Source organism: Micropterus dolomieu, linkage group LG17, assembly GCF_021292245.1.
Source record: "Micropterus dolomieu isolate WLL.071019.BEF.003 ecotype Adirondacks linkage group LG17, ASM2129224v1, whole genome shotgun sequence".
Classification (NCBI taxonomy): Eukaryota; Metazoa; Chordata; class Actinopteri; order Centrarchiformes; family Centrarchidae; genus Micropterus; species Micropterus dolomieu.
In genome coordinates, this window is record NC_060166.1 from 35015185 (window position 1) to 35031098 (window position 15914).

The window sequence follows — 15914 nt, forward strand, 5'->3', positions numbered from 1 at the left end:
GTTGTTGATGAGAGCAAACAGCAGGAAGGAGAGCTCTGTGACTGCAGCCATTCTGCTCTGAGGTCTCCTTGTGAGTGTCGTGCAAAGACTGACACCACCCCCCTCATAAGCTCTATGTCATGTGCAGTGAGAAAGTGCTAACCAACAAAGAAGACTAAGAGTTCACAGTCATGCTAGCAGCTCTGTGAAGCTGTACTTTAGCTGAACATGCTCAAAATGATAATAATGATAACTAAAAACATTTAGTAAATATAATGTTTACCATCTTAGTTTAGTGTGTCAGCATCCCAAGAGTTTTTAATTAGTACTAAGCATGACGTACAGCTGAGGATGAGGGAATGTCTTTAATATTGAATTCATTTTGTCATAAACCAAAGTACAAATTGACAGATTAAAAGTAATTGCAGAAATAGCAGAAATGTGAGAGGAAATGGAGCCAAAACCACAGAGGCCAATGTGCCGTCAAACTCATATAATTAGGAGATGTGCGGAAACCACCTGTGAGAAGTGTGAAAGCTTGAGTAATAAAGTTTGTCTGTATCTATGGCTGTGATGAGAGAGAGAGAGATGACCATAAATACATGTAAAATAAATACATAAAAATAAAAGTAAGGTAGTAATCTAGACTACTTCAGTGTGAAGCTTGATATTTTTTGAGCATTTACATTTATTTTACTGTGATTTGTCCCATAACACATTCCTGTTGCCCCAATATTTTTATTGTTGTATATCACAGACATGTCGGTTTTGTTTGTATGTTGCTGCCCGTTTTGGTTAGAAAATGTTATTTTGGAATTGCTCACATGGCACCCATTAAAGGAGCGCTTCAGATTCAATATTATTCAAGTAGGGGGATTTGCACAAAACAGATTAAAAAAGAAAAGGTCAAAATTGAAGTAGAAGATGCTGAGATATCTTTTTAGTCACCACAAAGCTTCTAAACTGATGGATCCTACATTACCTACAACGCGCAAATTAATCATCTTCCTTTTCACTCATAGGTGAATATGTTGAATATCTCCCGTTAAGATCACAACACTAGACAGAGTCATGTTGTGTTTGTCACATTCTGTATCTCTGTTCCACCCTCCAGCCACATTTTTACTTCCCCAGGCGCCTTCATTGCCATTTTCTGTCCACCAGACACCCTTAAAGTTTTCCACCTGACTCCCACATCCACATGCTCACCCGTTTCCACTTTCTCTCATTAACCCTACAGGATATAATCTGCCTATGTCCACTATTTTCCTGCCAGATTGTCAGTGTTGCTTATATCTTTGCTTTTCAGCAATCTGAATCTGGAACCTGAAGCAAGTCAGGTAAATTTCATTTATATTACCCATTTTCACAAATCATAGATTTGCCTCAAGGGATTTTATAATCTGTATAGAATATGACACCCTACATCCTTAGACCCTAACCCTGGACACTGGAAAGTGGACCCTGTGTCTACCTGCCTGCAAGCTTATGTATACACTGAGTTTATGCGGTTTCTTTGTTTTGATGTGACACTCTCATTAAAGAACCTTAAACTCTCTCTCTCTCTCTCTTTATTTCAAGTTCCATCAATTTCAAATGTTTTATTTATGAATGGCTAAGAAACATTTAAAAAATCTAATATCAAACAAACTGTAATAAAAACAATGAGGAATAAATACTTAATTGAATAAGGTGATATAAAAAACCTTGTGATGAGTAAGTATGAACATATGCATATTAACCCTCTGTCTCAGCTGGACGCTCCCCTCCTCTCCTGGTCTTCTGGGTCACAGCGACTACAACAGCACAGAGGATCACCAGCAGACCACTGAGCAGTGACCACCTCACTATGTAGAAGTAAATCCCAAAGGGCTCTCTGTGCTTCAGAAGAATCTTGGTAGTTGACTCACACAGATCATCTGGGCCTATAACTGCACACCAATACTCTCCTGTGTCTTCCACTGAGACATTAGAGATGACCAAGGTGGCAGCAAGGTTAAATATATTTACTCTGCTCAGATCAGACATTACATCTAATTCACTAAAGTTTCTGCCTTCTGTTCGGTTCGAGTTCACGAACCAAGTATGTCCCTTACCCTGTCTCCAATCTCTGCACCTGAGAGTGACTTCATCTCCCTCTGAGAAGAACTCTACAGCAGGTGGGCCAAATTTGGGGCACACCAACAGAAAATATGTTTGCACACTGATATAGCCTTTACAGGAGTACCAACCTGAGTGATTTAGCATTAGTGATGAAAACACCAGTGAGTAGTTTTGGTCCACCTCAGTGTTGGAGGAGGTGGACGAATCAAACTTTATCCAACGTGGGGGCTGGTCATCATTATAATCAGTGATAGCACACTGCAACACAGCTGTCTCTTCCACTGAGCGGTAGATTATCTCTGGTTTTAGGAATAACTGTACAGGGTGACTGCTAACACACTGCTGTTGGTTCATCACCAGACAGATGTACAATGTAAAGATTTCTTTTGTGAGGTTAGATTGATGAAGAGCTGCTTTGCTTTTCATCACTGTAACATTGTCCATCAGTGATGTCCTAGAGTCCCCCAAAACTCTTGTCCATATGTCTTCCTTAAAGTCACGCTTGAGCCACTGGATATCCAGATTGTCAGCCGCTCCCACACATGGCAGGTCCGCTGTTCCCCCAAGACTCACTGGTATAGGTTTTATCTCATCTATTGTACTACAAATAATAATACTGAGGTTTTTCTTATATGTCCCTTTGCCCTCAGTCCAACACTCCTCTTGGTACTGGCCAGAGTCTGAATGGGTCAGGCTGTGAATCATGTAAGAAGAAATATTCTCCCTGCTGACCACTGAAAGTCGTTGTTTCAGGTCTTCGGCTACTGTGGAGTTCACAGACCTGAGGTCAGAGGTATTCCACAGGACAAGCTTCTCCTCACCAACAAATCTGGAGATCAGACAGAAGTCGGCCTCCTTGTTGGGGTTGAAGGTGTAAGAGCCCCTTTCCTCTTGGATGATGATGAGTTCTTCTGCATCAATGTTGTTGATGAGAGCAAACAGCAGGAAGGAGAGCTCTGTGACTGCAGCCATTCTGCTCTGAGGTCTCCTTGTGAGTGTCGTGCAAAGACAGACACCACCCCCCTCATAAGCTCTATGTCATGTGCAGTGAGAGTTCACAGTCATGTTAGCAGCGTGTCAGCATCCCAAGAGTTTTTAATTAGTACTAAACATGAAGTACTGCTGAGGATGAGGGAATGTCTTTGAGTTAGCAGGAATTTTGTCATAAACCAAAGTACAAATTTACCAATGAAAAGAAAAGGGATCAGTTCATCCTCAGAAAAACAGAAATATCTGAACTAAATGTCATGGCATCTAATGGTTGTTGAGATATTTTGACATTGCCATCAGCGCCACACTCTGAGCAGGCATGCCTGAGCATGGCTACAAGTTGGACTGCAGGTCAGAACAGTGCACATTTCTTTTCAAAGCGGTTTGGTAAGAATTTGGACCAAATCAACTTAGAGCAGAAAACTGAAGGAGTTTGAAATATATATACATTTCTATAGCAGAAATGTGAGAGGAAATGGAGCCAAAACCACAGAGGCCAATGTGCCGTCAAACTCATATAATTAGGAAACCACCTGTGAGAAGTGTGAAAGCTTGAGTAATAATGTTTGTCTGTATCTATGGCTGTGATGAGAGAGAGAGAGATGAGCATAAATACATGCAAAATAAATACATAAAAATAAAAGTAAGGTAGTAATCTAGACTACTTCAGTGTGAAGCTTGATATTTTTTGAGCATTTACATTTCTTTTACTGTGATTTGTCCCATAACACATTCCTGTTGCCCCAATATTTTTATTGTTGTATATCACAGACATGTCTGTTTTGTTTGTCTGTTGCTGCCCGTTTTGGTTAAAGTTAGAATTGCCAATAAGGCACCCATAAAAGGAGTAGTTTAGATTTAATGTTATTCAAGTGGGGGGATTTCCACAAGACAGATCAAAATTCAAGTAAGGGATGCTGACATATCGCTGTAGTCCCTAGTATCAAAGCTTCAAAACTGCTGAAGCCTACATTTCCCAACACACAAATTAATCATATTCCTTTTGACTCATAGTTAAGTGTTGAATATCTCCCATCAATATCACAACACTGGACGGCTGTATCGAGTCATGTTGTGTTTGTCACATTCTGTATCTCTGTCCCTCCCTCCAGCCACATTTCCACATCCCCTTCATTTCCATTCTCTACCTGTCCACCAGATGCCCTCAGAGTTTTCCACCTGAGGACCTGCAGTGTATGTAGATAGAAATGGCTCATTCTAAGGTAATAAAAACATAATGGTTCATCTTTAAACACCAATGAAACATAGTTACAGTATTTCACAAAAGTGAGTACCCACTGAAGAAATGACACTTTGCTACAATGTAAAGTAGTGAGTGTACAGCTTGTATAACAGTGTAAATTTGCTGTCCCCTCAAAATAACACATCACACAGCCATTAAAGTCTAAACTGCTGGCAACAAAAGGGAGTACACCCCTAAGTGAAAATGACAAAATTGGGAATTTCTGTACTAAAAAGACTTGGAAGATACCCACTTAATTTGTCTAACTCAAACTGCTAAAGCCTCTTATTAGCTTCAGCTTAACTTTAAAAAACTGGGAACATGTCTTTTTTCGTCAGGAAGTTGCCCTGTGAAATTTCAGTAAGACACCTCTGAACACATCTACATTGCTGTCACTTGGTTTAAAAGACAAAGCCTTGAAGTTGTATGACTTCATATTTACATTTTTATTTTCCTGTAATTAAATAGCATTTAATTAAATGAATCCATATTTGCATTTTATAGAAAAGTAAAAAGACAGTTACATATTCAAAAGATTTAAATTACTTAAGCTAGTTTTATGTATTTCTTAGTTTTGTCTTCCAGTGTTAGTCTGGTCGGCCTATGTGGAAGAATCTTCACTTTTTCCACTAGATGTCGCCGTCTTGTTTTTCTTCACAACATTTACCACTGCATCTTATAGTCAATTTTTTCTGGTTGGTTGAACAGTGTGCTTTGTGGAAACAATGCATGTTGTCTTCAGCAATTCAGTAATGATCATCAAACATTTTTTGGTTATTGTTTTTATGGTTTGGAAATCAAATTGTAATCTGATTAGGTTTTTAAACTGAACAAAGGATGAATTGTTTGTATCCAGGGTTTGTTTGATTTAGGCTCGTTTTTTTTTAATAAGATAGTTTTCACCTTTGTTGTTTTCTTCTGTTTTCTAAGTGAGACAGGGTAAAATATTAAAAGTAAGTCAGTGTTTAAACCTACAAATCACAACATCTTCACAGTGAATTTAATTTTTCAGCACATGTTAAAAGAATATGTTATATATTCATGAACTGCTTTGCCCTTTATTGTTAAACAGATAAATTATGATGTGGAGTATGGAAGCCTAAACAGAAGGACAGATCAGAAATCCCACCCACCTTGTGCTGCTGTAGAATACATTGGAAAGCACTTTCTTGCATTATCACCAGTATTTTTTTTGTTTTTTAACTCTAAGATTTTCAAAGACATGGTGCTATTATAAACGCACGACAGTGTCTTAGTCACTGGTACAAAAATAGGTACGCAAAGCTCAAACACAAGCACCGTACGCAGATAAGGAAATGTGTGGTTCTGACCTTTCTCAGCCGTGAATATTGTGACACTGACACAGTTTTTATATTGCAGGACTGCAGTGAGACAAAGCTGCAAGATGATCCAGTTTGTGTGTCATCTCACATTTGATTTTGATAAAGAATGCATTTTTTTCACTTAGTGATTTTACATGTAACATGAAAAACTTAATCTTGTATATTTTGTAATGTAATAATTTGAGATGAATTTAAACAACAAAATAAAGGTGAACACAATATTACAGTAGATATTATATTTAATATATATATTTTCATAAATGTTCAATGTTGATGGAATCATAATTATTATTATTACCTCTCATAAATTGCTTTTTAAAACATATTTTCCCTACTCTGCGTCTTAAAATATTTCAGGTGTTATGTAAAGTGCTGGTCATGTGCAGTGTCCCTTATAAGTTCCTACTTCTTTATTGTTTTTGATCCACTAGTGGAGTTACACATTGAATGCATCGCTGTTATCCAGGGCTTGGAGAGAAGTAGAATATCGGACTTGTTTTTGTAACAACGAACGCACCAACGCTGGCTCCCTACCGCACCAGCCAATCGGCGGCGAGCGATGCTGAAATAAACCAATGGCATGTCCGGAGCGGCGTGTAAGTGGGCGGGTGTTTCTGTGCAGCAGGCTTCTCTGTGCCCAGCTAACAATAGCCTGGGCTCGGCAAGTTTACTGTTAAAAAAGCAGCCAGGAGGCCGACAGAGCGGAGCGGAGCTGATCCGAGAGGAGAGCAGAGTTAGCCGAATACATGAGACGGTGTGTCCCGGTGTCGGAAATTTCCACTCAACACTCTGGGATTTACATTTGCAACCAGACAAGTGGTGAGTGACCATTTCTACTTTATTTCTAAACCCTTAAATTTATTCCGTCATTTCCATTCTCAGCCAGGCATGGTGCGGCGTGAATTAACGTTACTTAGAGGGGCTCGCTTGCCTGTGAATAGGAAGGGGTTAATGGTCACTGTAGGCTGGGATAACGCTATTATTCCCTTATTCTTTATCTTACATGCATGCATTAAAACGCCCGGACTCTGCAGGCCCATCAATCCGCACACAGCGGACTTGAAGTCAGCCACGACGAGGTTATAACAGTCGGAGGTGGTGGATGGTGTGATTTATTTTTTTTTTATTACACCGGTTTCCTCCCAGTTTACCAGCTGGCTGTGATAACAGGGAGTTTTTTTTTTTTCCTTCTTTTTTGTGGCGAACTGATAACACGACACGGCGTGTATCGAATGAATGAATGGACGAATGAATGGGTGAAAGAAAGAAATCCTGCCTGTGTTTCCACTTTTCCATTTCTGAAATCTACCTCCAAAGGATACCTCTGACATGATTCATCAGAAAGTCCATGCGGTGCCCAAGAATAGACCGATACACTGCTCTGCTCCCACTGCGACGCCCTCAAATCTCTGAAATGGTTCTTTAAGTGCATTATTGAGCTCTTGTTTGGTGTGATAAGTTCTCATTAGACAAGCAATCACGGTTTATTTATCTCAACCAGACAGAGCTGTTAGAAAGCAGAAATCCGCTCATATCTCGTAAAGTATCTATCTAACAATCCCTTACTCCCATTACTATGAGGCTATCAACGTGTCTGCAGTAATCAGAAGTGACTTAACAGTGAGCTCCTGCAGATTCACATCAGCACCTGCTTTATCTTTGCTGTAAACTTTCTTCTAGCTCTTCATACGTGCACAGTAATCTTTCTGAAATGCACTGGGGCTCTTGTTTCCACATGGCTCAGCAGAAATCACTGCACTTCTCTTGATCCTGCAGCTGGTATGTAGGCTATGTGTCAGAAGATTTTTTAAAATTTTTTAGAGGCTTTGGCGAGTTTATCTGCTGCATCTGATTGATTACAGACATGCAGACAAGGGTGCTTTTTTATCAGCATTTAGGAGAGTCTGTTCCCTTCAAACTCAGTCTCATTTTTTACTCAGCTGGACAAATAAACTGATTTCTTTGGCTCTCTGTATTTCATGCATACACTAAAAGCCCTCCTCCGGCTAAGTTGGGCTGAAGTTGCCCTTTGGTCCCTGTTATAAAAAGTTTGTAATAAAAGAATGACCAGTTTCCTGGATAATGAAAAGCTGTTAAGTGTGAGAAGCTGATTAAAGGTGTTGGTGGTTCACTCCTGAGCTGTTTGTTGCACTGGAAGACAAAAAATGTAATTATTTAGTGATGATTTAATATAATTTTCCCTTTTTGTGATTGATGTTACTTTACTATTAAGTTACACACCTGTATGAGGGGAGATGATAGTGGAGAGATGAAATTAATTCCAGTCAAGTGATTATTGGCTTGTCATTTTGTTTATCGGCTTCCTCAAGGAACCCAGAAAGTTCCTCACCTCTGAACCTCTGCTGTAAGTTACAATTTACATGTGTGCATTTAAATGAAGCCTAGTTTAACCACTAGGAGTAATTGGTTCGTATACACTCTTCAGTGTTTAGTAGAATACTGCATTAAGTGTTAATAATTATCCAATTTTTGACCCTGATCCACAGATGGACGTTCAAAATCAAATTTTCAAGATAGTCCTGGAAGAAAATGAAAGTTGAGTTCTGATATTAGACATGGGGAAAAAAAAAATTCTATTTATGTATTAGTTGATGGAGAAAATTAACTGCCAACTATTTTGATAATTAATTAATCATTTGTAATTTATTTTGACCATTGATGTTTAGGGCTACAACTAATGATAATTTTTATTATTGATTATTTTCTTGATTAGTTTTTAGGTCCAGAAAATTGATGTCCTCAAAGGTCTTCTTTTGTCCACAACCCAAATACATTGAGTTTACTGTCATAGAGGACTAAAGAAACCAGAAAATATTAACATGTGAGAAGCTGAATTTAGAGAATTTGGACCTTTTTTTTCCTTTAAAAAAGTAGAGGGCAGAAACATTTAATTGATTAAATCAATTACTAAAATGCATCAACGCAAATTCTTTGCATCGACACTTCGTTTAATCCATACTGTATAGCACACTGTTTCGCACGGACATTTGTTACTGTCGCACTTCGAGCTTACGCTGTGAACACGACGTGATTATGATGGAGCCGTTTGCAAAGTGGAGGAAGAGAGCGAAAATAGCGAGGGACAAAGAAGAAAGTGTCCAAAGCATGTGATTATTTCAAGCTAAAAGAAAACAACAACTCTGTAATGTCACAGTCCGTCCACCGTAAAACGAAACGTATGTCGCCTTGGCAACAGCACCTGATCAGAAAGCACCCGGTGTTCTGCCAGCGGACCACAGACAAGGTAACGGCAACTTTAGCATTTAACTGAAATCATGATTGATTGTTGAGTTGAAGGCTAGCCAAAGTAAGCTCAGCTGAAAATCTGCACACGTGTGTTTGTTATTCCTCACCTGGTTGGGCCGTGAGTTGAGGTTGTCAGTCATGAGTTAACTGGGTGTTGGGTAGCCGCCAAGCAAAAAGTACTTCTTAAACGACACATCGATGAAATAATCTGTAGAAGCTTCGAGTACTAAAATCATCGTTAGCTGCAGCCCTAAAAAAGTGTTTAATCGATCATCAAAATAGTTGATGATTTAATTTAATAGTTGTCATCTAATGGATTGGTCGACTAATTGTTGCAGCTCTATTTTGGACTCAGAAAAAAAGGGATGGACCCTTTTCATTATCTTTTTTTGACATTTTATAGGCTAAATGATCAATCCGGAGAATAATCAATTGAATCGATACTTAACATTTGCTTTTAAGAATCTTTTAAATTACATCATATTTAAATCTTATGTTAATGTAACTGGAATTTTCTTTTATGCATTTAACAAATTGGGATTGTTGGGTCTCCATTATAATTTATATAATGTATTATTGGTTTGAAGAAGCCTTTCTAATGATAGATCGACTGTTCTGGTCATCGGTGAAGATGTTTCTAAAGCAGCAGCATCAAAACAAGTGCAGTAAATGAAGTCAGTGAAATAAGCCTCTCCCAATGCAGGAAGTCCACTTTCAAAGTGTACAGTGCTGAGGGCCTGGCGGCCAGTCACATCTGATCAGAAACATGAATGGAAACTCTTAATTCAGTTATTGATACACGAGCGTTCCATGTTAATATTTAACCTCAGTTCTAGCTGTGTCAGAAATGTTTCCGTAGTCCGACTGAAAAGGCACAAATGGACTTCCTGGTTTGGCAGTGAGATGAACCCATGGATTGGTTTAAGGGCAGTGGCGGCACACTGTGTTTGCCATGGAGACCTGGGTGTGGCCAAAGGAGTATTTTATGACCCTGTGTAAAGCGTGAGGCCACCCAGTTGTCGCTTTGACACCTCGACAGCATGACGGAGAGAGCGAGGAAGGCTGGGAGGAGTTAATGACCCATTTGGCTCCTGTGGCTTTGGGCTCAGCTACTTCAGGAGAATAAGCACTGTGTGTGTGTGTGTGTGTGTGTTATCATGTGAATGTGTGTTTTTCTTTTGGCCAGTCTTAGGACTCTGTCTCACCTGTCATTGAAGTTATTATAACCCCCGAGACAGTTTGTTTGGGAATTAGACCTGCTGACCTACAATATGGGCAACTTACTGCCAGGCACACTCACACAGAACGATGCAATGCGCTTCATTTGCATATTATGTCAGTCATTTATTTTATTTTCAGTCTCATAATTCTGCATGTGAGATGGGGAAAGTCTGTTGTTTCTATTGCAGTATTAATCCCATGTTTAGTTGCCTAACCGTAACTATTTACACATCCAGCAGGAGCAACATTAGTGTTCAGTGGGGTCATGTTTGTGTCCACCTGGCGAATGTAATCCCCTGATTTAGCCTACTTTTCTTGTAGCTTTGTTTTTGGTCTCTACCAACTCCTGAGGGAAATATCTGACTCTTCAGCTACTAAATGCTCCACTCTGTTCACCAGTTAGTCGCTGACTGTGTCTTGTCTGCTGTTTGCTGCTGGGCAGGTATGTACAATGGGTTTTTAGCGCTTTTTCACTGCAGTCAGGAAATACAGTACAAGTAGTCATGGGATCCACTCTTAATATAAAACTTTGATAATAGCAATTATGAGCTTGCCTCAAAATAACAACTAAATTAAATGAAGAAGTATTATTTAAAACTAGATTGATGTAGAGCTGATTCCTATATTACTCGATTAGTGTATAAACTGTTATGATAACTGATTATCAGTCATCTTTTAAGCAAAAATGCCAAATATTCTTAGTTCCTGCTTCTCATTTGTGATGATTTGCACTGTTTCTTTATCTGATGAGACAGTAAACTGTATGTCTTTAAGTGTTGGATTCAAGGAGTGTCCAGTTTGGTGTACTCAGAATTCTGTCTCTACTCTTTGAAGATGATGAAGATCAATATCACTCACATGTCTGCAAATAAAGCTGCCACCAGCAGCTGGTTAGCTTATTTAAGTCTGGCATAAAGACTGGAAAAAGGGGGAAATGGCTTACCTGGCTCGGTCCAAAGGTAACAAAAACCTAGACTCCAGGAAGTTACTGCGCCTGGCAAAGAAAGAAGAAATAAACATAACCTCCCGTCAAACTCAAACATATTATTTTTATACTTCAGCTTTTGTACAGATCAAGCAAACAAAATATAACATGTTAGTGATCTTTAGTGGTGCTGGTAGGTATTTTGTTACCTTTGGACTGAGGCATGATAGATGTTTCCCTTGTTTCCGGTCTTTGTGCTAAGCTAAGCTAACTGGTAGCTTCATATTAATTTATTTTTATTATACTAACCCATACAGAATCAGTCTTTTTATCTAACTCTCTGCAAGAGACTAAATAAATGTATTTCAAACAAACGTCAAACTATTCCTTTAACTGGCGGATTGGTGTAATGTTGCAGATATCAAGTGCAACTACTCACTAGCAGATTTCTACAAACAATAATGAACTAAATTACTCATTGAGATGGATATTTTTCTTGCAGTGTTGCCACTCACTCACATACAGTACCAACAGAAATAGTAATATTGGCTGTGGAGCAGCCAGTAGCCTGCCAGCAGCTGAATAATGGATAGTCTGTCTGCCTGGAAGGCTGCTGGAGCTGCTGAGCATGGCGTCTAGACGAACCCCGACAGCACAAAACTACATGCACGCTCCTCCTCTCTCCGTGAAAAAGACTGACTGTCTGAGTCCAGATAAAAAGCTGTGATCCTGGATTGATTTTTTTTTATCCACTCTCATTGATGTGAAGGCAGATGAAAGGAAGGGTAATGACACATGCTTAAGCTGTTAATGGTATGGTTCAGGCTTAGAAAGATATTCCTAATACTGGTGGTGTAATTATGTTCAGACCTGTAGAGAGGATTGAAATATTCCACTTGACTTCCTCTCCTTCAGTTCAGTTTCAGTTTTAGGAGTCAAAGCACTGTTTGATTAGAGAACAGGAGGACGAAGCTTTTGCAGGTGGAGCGCCATTTGGGGATAACATCAGTGTAATTTAATCTGTTTTCTGTCAGCACTGATCTGTCTGAGTGTATTTGCTGCAGTCAGAAGCTCTTACTGTCTGTTGTATTGCAGGTCCGCACAATCCACAAAGTCACAGGCTTGTGCTTTTGGAATTCTTGTAAAAAGAAACCCCTTAGAAACAGTTAGTAGTTGTAGTTTTCATGTTTGCTACAGTATGTACAAAGAGAGCTGCACTGAAGCTTACATGGCTACAGAACCTGCACAGGACTATTAAGTAGTGAACGTGCATGGTGCATTCAAACTTCATGAGTGTTGAACCTCTTGAACTTGTGTCTGCGGCTCGCTATGTGACCACATCAGCCACAGAAACTACAGAGATGGGAAACAATACAGCAGCTGATTTTGCAGGTATCTGAATTACAAGCCTCTTCACCAGCAGAGAACAGAGGGAAGAGATACCGTATTGAAGCATCATCAGAATCACAACGTTGAAGTTAGTTTCCGATTCGGTAGTTAAGGGGGAACTCAGGTTCAGATCAAAAAACATTATGCCTAGAGTTGTTAAATCTGGACTACAATGTCCCGGAGAGGCTAAAAAAAATACAGTTTCAGATTTGTATAACCTGTATTTTATTTGTGGAAATGCAAAAGGGAGATTTCACTGTTTTTCTTTTTGCATGTAGACCACCAGCGGCATAAGGTATTAACAACTGGCCCCAGTGCAGGCTGTTATGATGGGCCCTTGGGCTACACTGTTACAAAGCACACCCTGCGTTTAGAAGAGAACCATATATAGGCAAATTTATGTACCATATTTCCTTGTTTTGTCACGGTTTAACAACTGATAAGATTAGATGCAGTAAATACCTAATTTAAAGCTCCTTAAATTGACTTCTTTCCATACTAATGTATTAAGCAGCAGCTGTCCTGTGTGCGCCTGGATGCACCAGTCTAAAGTAAAGTACCATCATGTGATGGATTTTAGAGTCGGACTGTGTCACCTAGACTTTTGTATTTGCAAAATACAGAAGTGAAAGAGAAAGTTATAAGAAGCATAGCCAGTGCTGTCATTGTCAAAATCCTGAAACGTCACTACTAACAGCTGAGTGCAGGAGGTGTCCTGCTGAAAAGACGCAGACTTTTTCGGGCAACTTCAGTACAATAACCTCCCGAATCACGACAAACACATTCCTCTTCGACAGAGAGGCGAGACATTATGCTGGTGAATAAGAAAGTAAAGTGGCCAACTCATAAACAACACCATGTTCTGAAAACAGGCCAGCTACAGCGCACACAGTCACGCACATCCACACAATTAAACAGGTAGCTTAGGCCTACTTAGCGGCAACCTGAACACGAAATGATAACAGCCTGTAAAACAGCGGCACGGCACCCACATCACATCCACTGAAAAAAGTTACTCACCTATTTGAAATGCATCTGACGAGCATTAAGCGAGATCCTTGACAGTGTCCTCAGTAATCCTAAACAATCTTATCTGGGAGCTTCCTCTCCTCCTGTTCTTTTCTCTCCTGTCTCTCCTTGAAACTTCTTTTATGTGTAAATAGCGTCGACTTCCAGCTTGCACGTGTGCTCTGTTAGTCTACTGGTCAGATTTTGTATTCTGTAGTCTTGTCACATGATCAAATATGAACGTAAGATTGGGCAGTCATTTACATATTACCCAGCAATCGTCACTGCATATGTAGCTATGTGACACGAATGCCAAAGAAAATAAGACTAAATTCATTCTGTTGAATCTGTAGAATGTATTTTTTTTTATATTTCACTGTATACCTTTATAGCATACTGATTGCTACAGACTTTTGTGTGTAAAACTGTGTGTGCCCATATGAGTGTGTGTGTGTGTGTGTGTGTGTGTGTGTGTGTGTATATAGCAGTTGATCACCTTTAATAATATAGTTATTGGTGAAATGGTCATTTTAGTGCATTGATGGATTTTATGCATTTTACCATGTCACTGATAAAGACCAGTTCGTATCATGGCGGGGCCGCTCCCGTCAAGGGCCCCCTAATACAGTCTGGGCCCCAGTGCACTGTCTATACCTACGCCGCTGTAGACCACATTAAACCAGGTCCAGATTGAGAAACCGCTATGCCGAGAGCTGTCAAATCTGGATTATAAGGGGGATTTATGTGTTTTTTTTTACATGCAGACCACACAAAGCGCCCTTTTTTCATTTTCACAAATAGAATAAAGGTTTCACAAATGGGAAACTACTATTTTAAAGAAAATTTAGTCTCGCTGGTTTTTGATCTGGACCTGAGTTTCCCTTTAACCTGATTATTCAGTCTGGGACAATAAACAATGTTTATAATAGTAGTTCGCTAAACTTGCTATATTAATAGTGTGGTTTTTCTAACCTTTCCTCCATTTTAAGCTACATCCTGCTCTATTTAGCTACATGATGAGATTGCAGTACAGGCTGGTTGGATCGGAGGTAGCGCTGCTGCTGCCTGGAAACTTTGTTATTCTGTGATTTGAATCGGCAACTGCTTGCTCAAGTGAATGAGCTTTTGAGGCATTTCCAGGCTTTTTTAGGGTGGACACTCCTTACCAGTAACAATTGGCACATTAGCATAAAATAATTGGAATCAATTAATCAAGTACTGATCATCTTTACAGAAATTTCGACAGCAGACGAACACAAAGAACCTGAACATGAGGAGCGAGGACTGCTGATAGTGGGGATGGTCAAGGCCAAAACCCAGCTTCTTGAGAGCTGACATCATAGGTGTGTGTGCGTGTGTGTCCCAAGACCATATGGCAAAGGAACCGCCCACTCATTGGGACCAGCCACACCTTCCAGTAACACACACATACTACCTTGTAACACCGCGCCGTCTTGGGTTTCAGCGCCATTGCCTTTTTAAAAAGAAGGTGAATGAAAGAATTGGTTTACGTGTTTGACCTCCCGTTGTAGTGACACACTCACTCCTTTACTTTTAATCTGCCCTTTCCTAGTATCACATGTACACACCTTCAAACACACATGATCAGATAAAACTCACACAGGTGTGTGTGTGTGTGAGAGATAAACGAATCATAAATGAGAGAGTGAAAGTAGGTCTAGTATAGAGAGGAAAGTTGTGTGTCACACCTCAGTCCTGCAGTCTACTTTGATCAACCAACTGTGTGTGTGTGTGTGTGTGTGTGTGTGTGTGAATATTTCAGTGCTGAAGTATTGCATTCACGCCCTGCAGCCTTGCATCCATAGAGAGATACTCTGTGCATTACATCATAGCATGATTACATACTGTTTGTTGGATAGTGTGTGTCTGTTGGGAGAGAAAACCATGAGAGGTGAGATGGTGACTGTGTCTCGACTAACACGCACTTACAAGGTGAACGGGTTCATACAGTATGTGTGTGTGTGATAATCATGTGATCTAAATACAAGACTTCAGCCAGCCAAACAGACCAAGGCCTGTACAACACAAATGTGTTTTCAAAGATTGTAATTTAACACCTCTGAAGGTTAAATTCCTCCTAAATGGTTGCTTCTAAATTTCAGGCTCTTCCATAATTTTTTGCTTACATTACAATTCTGTTCCAGCTCAAAGGCACAAATAGATTTTTTTAGTTTGTGCGCAGAAATGTTTTGTTCTGTCCAACCAACGGCCCAAAACTCAAAAGAGATTCGGTTTATTGTTATACCTTTTATTTAAGCAGGGAAAAAAAACCTCATTGAGATTAAAAATCTTTTTCAAGAGTGTCCTAACTTTGGGCAGCAGCACAGTTAACAATGTTGCAGACATGAAAAGATGTATCATAAACATAAAACATACCAATTTACGATGGGAGTAAGTAATCAGTTACAAGCTCGTGAAATATCAA

The 15914-nt window shown here is 39.6% G+C and overlaps 1 protein-coding gene across 4 annotated transcripts in view; it reads left to right on the forward strand.

The window, feature by feature from the left end:
• The first annotated feature begins 6301 nt into the window (after nucleotides 1–6301).
• Nucleotides 6302–15914, forward strand: part of pak1 (p21 protein (Cdc42/Rac)-activated kinase 1) — a 77710-nt gene continuing 68097 nt past the window's right edge. For 2 of the 4 annotated variants that reach the window (XM_046073899.1, XM_046073901.1), the window contains exon 1: nucleotides 6302–6477. The gene's annotated coding sequence lies outside the window, so the exon portion shown is untranslated. Of the gene's footprint in view, nucleotides 6478–10467; nucleotides 10589–15914 lie in introns of all 4 variants that reach the window. The other 2 variants (XM_046073900.1, XM_046073902.1) reach the window with 2 other exon arrangements.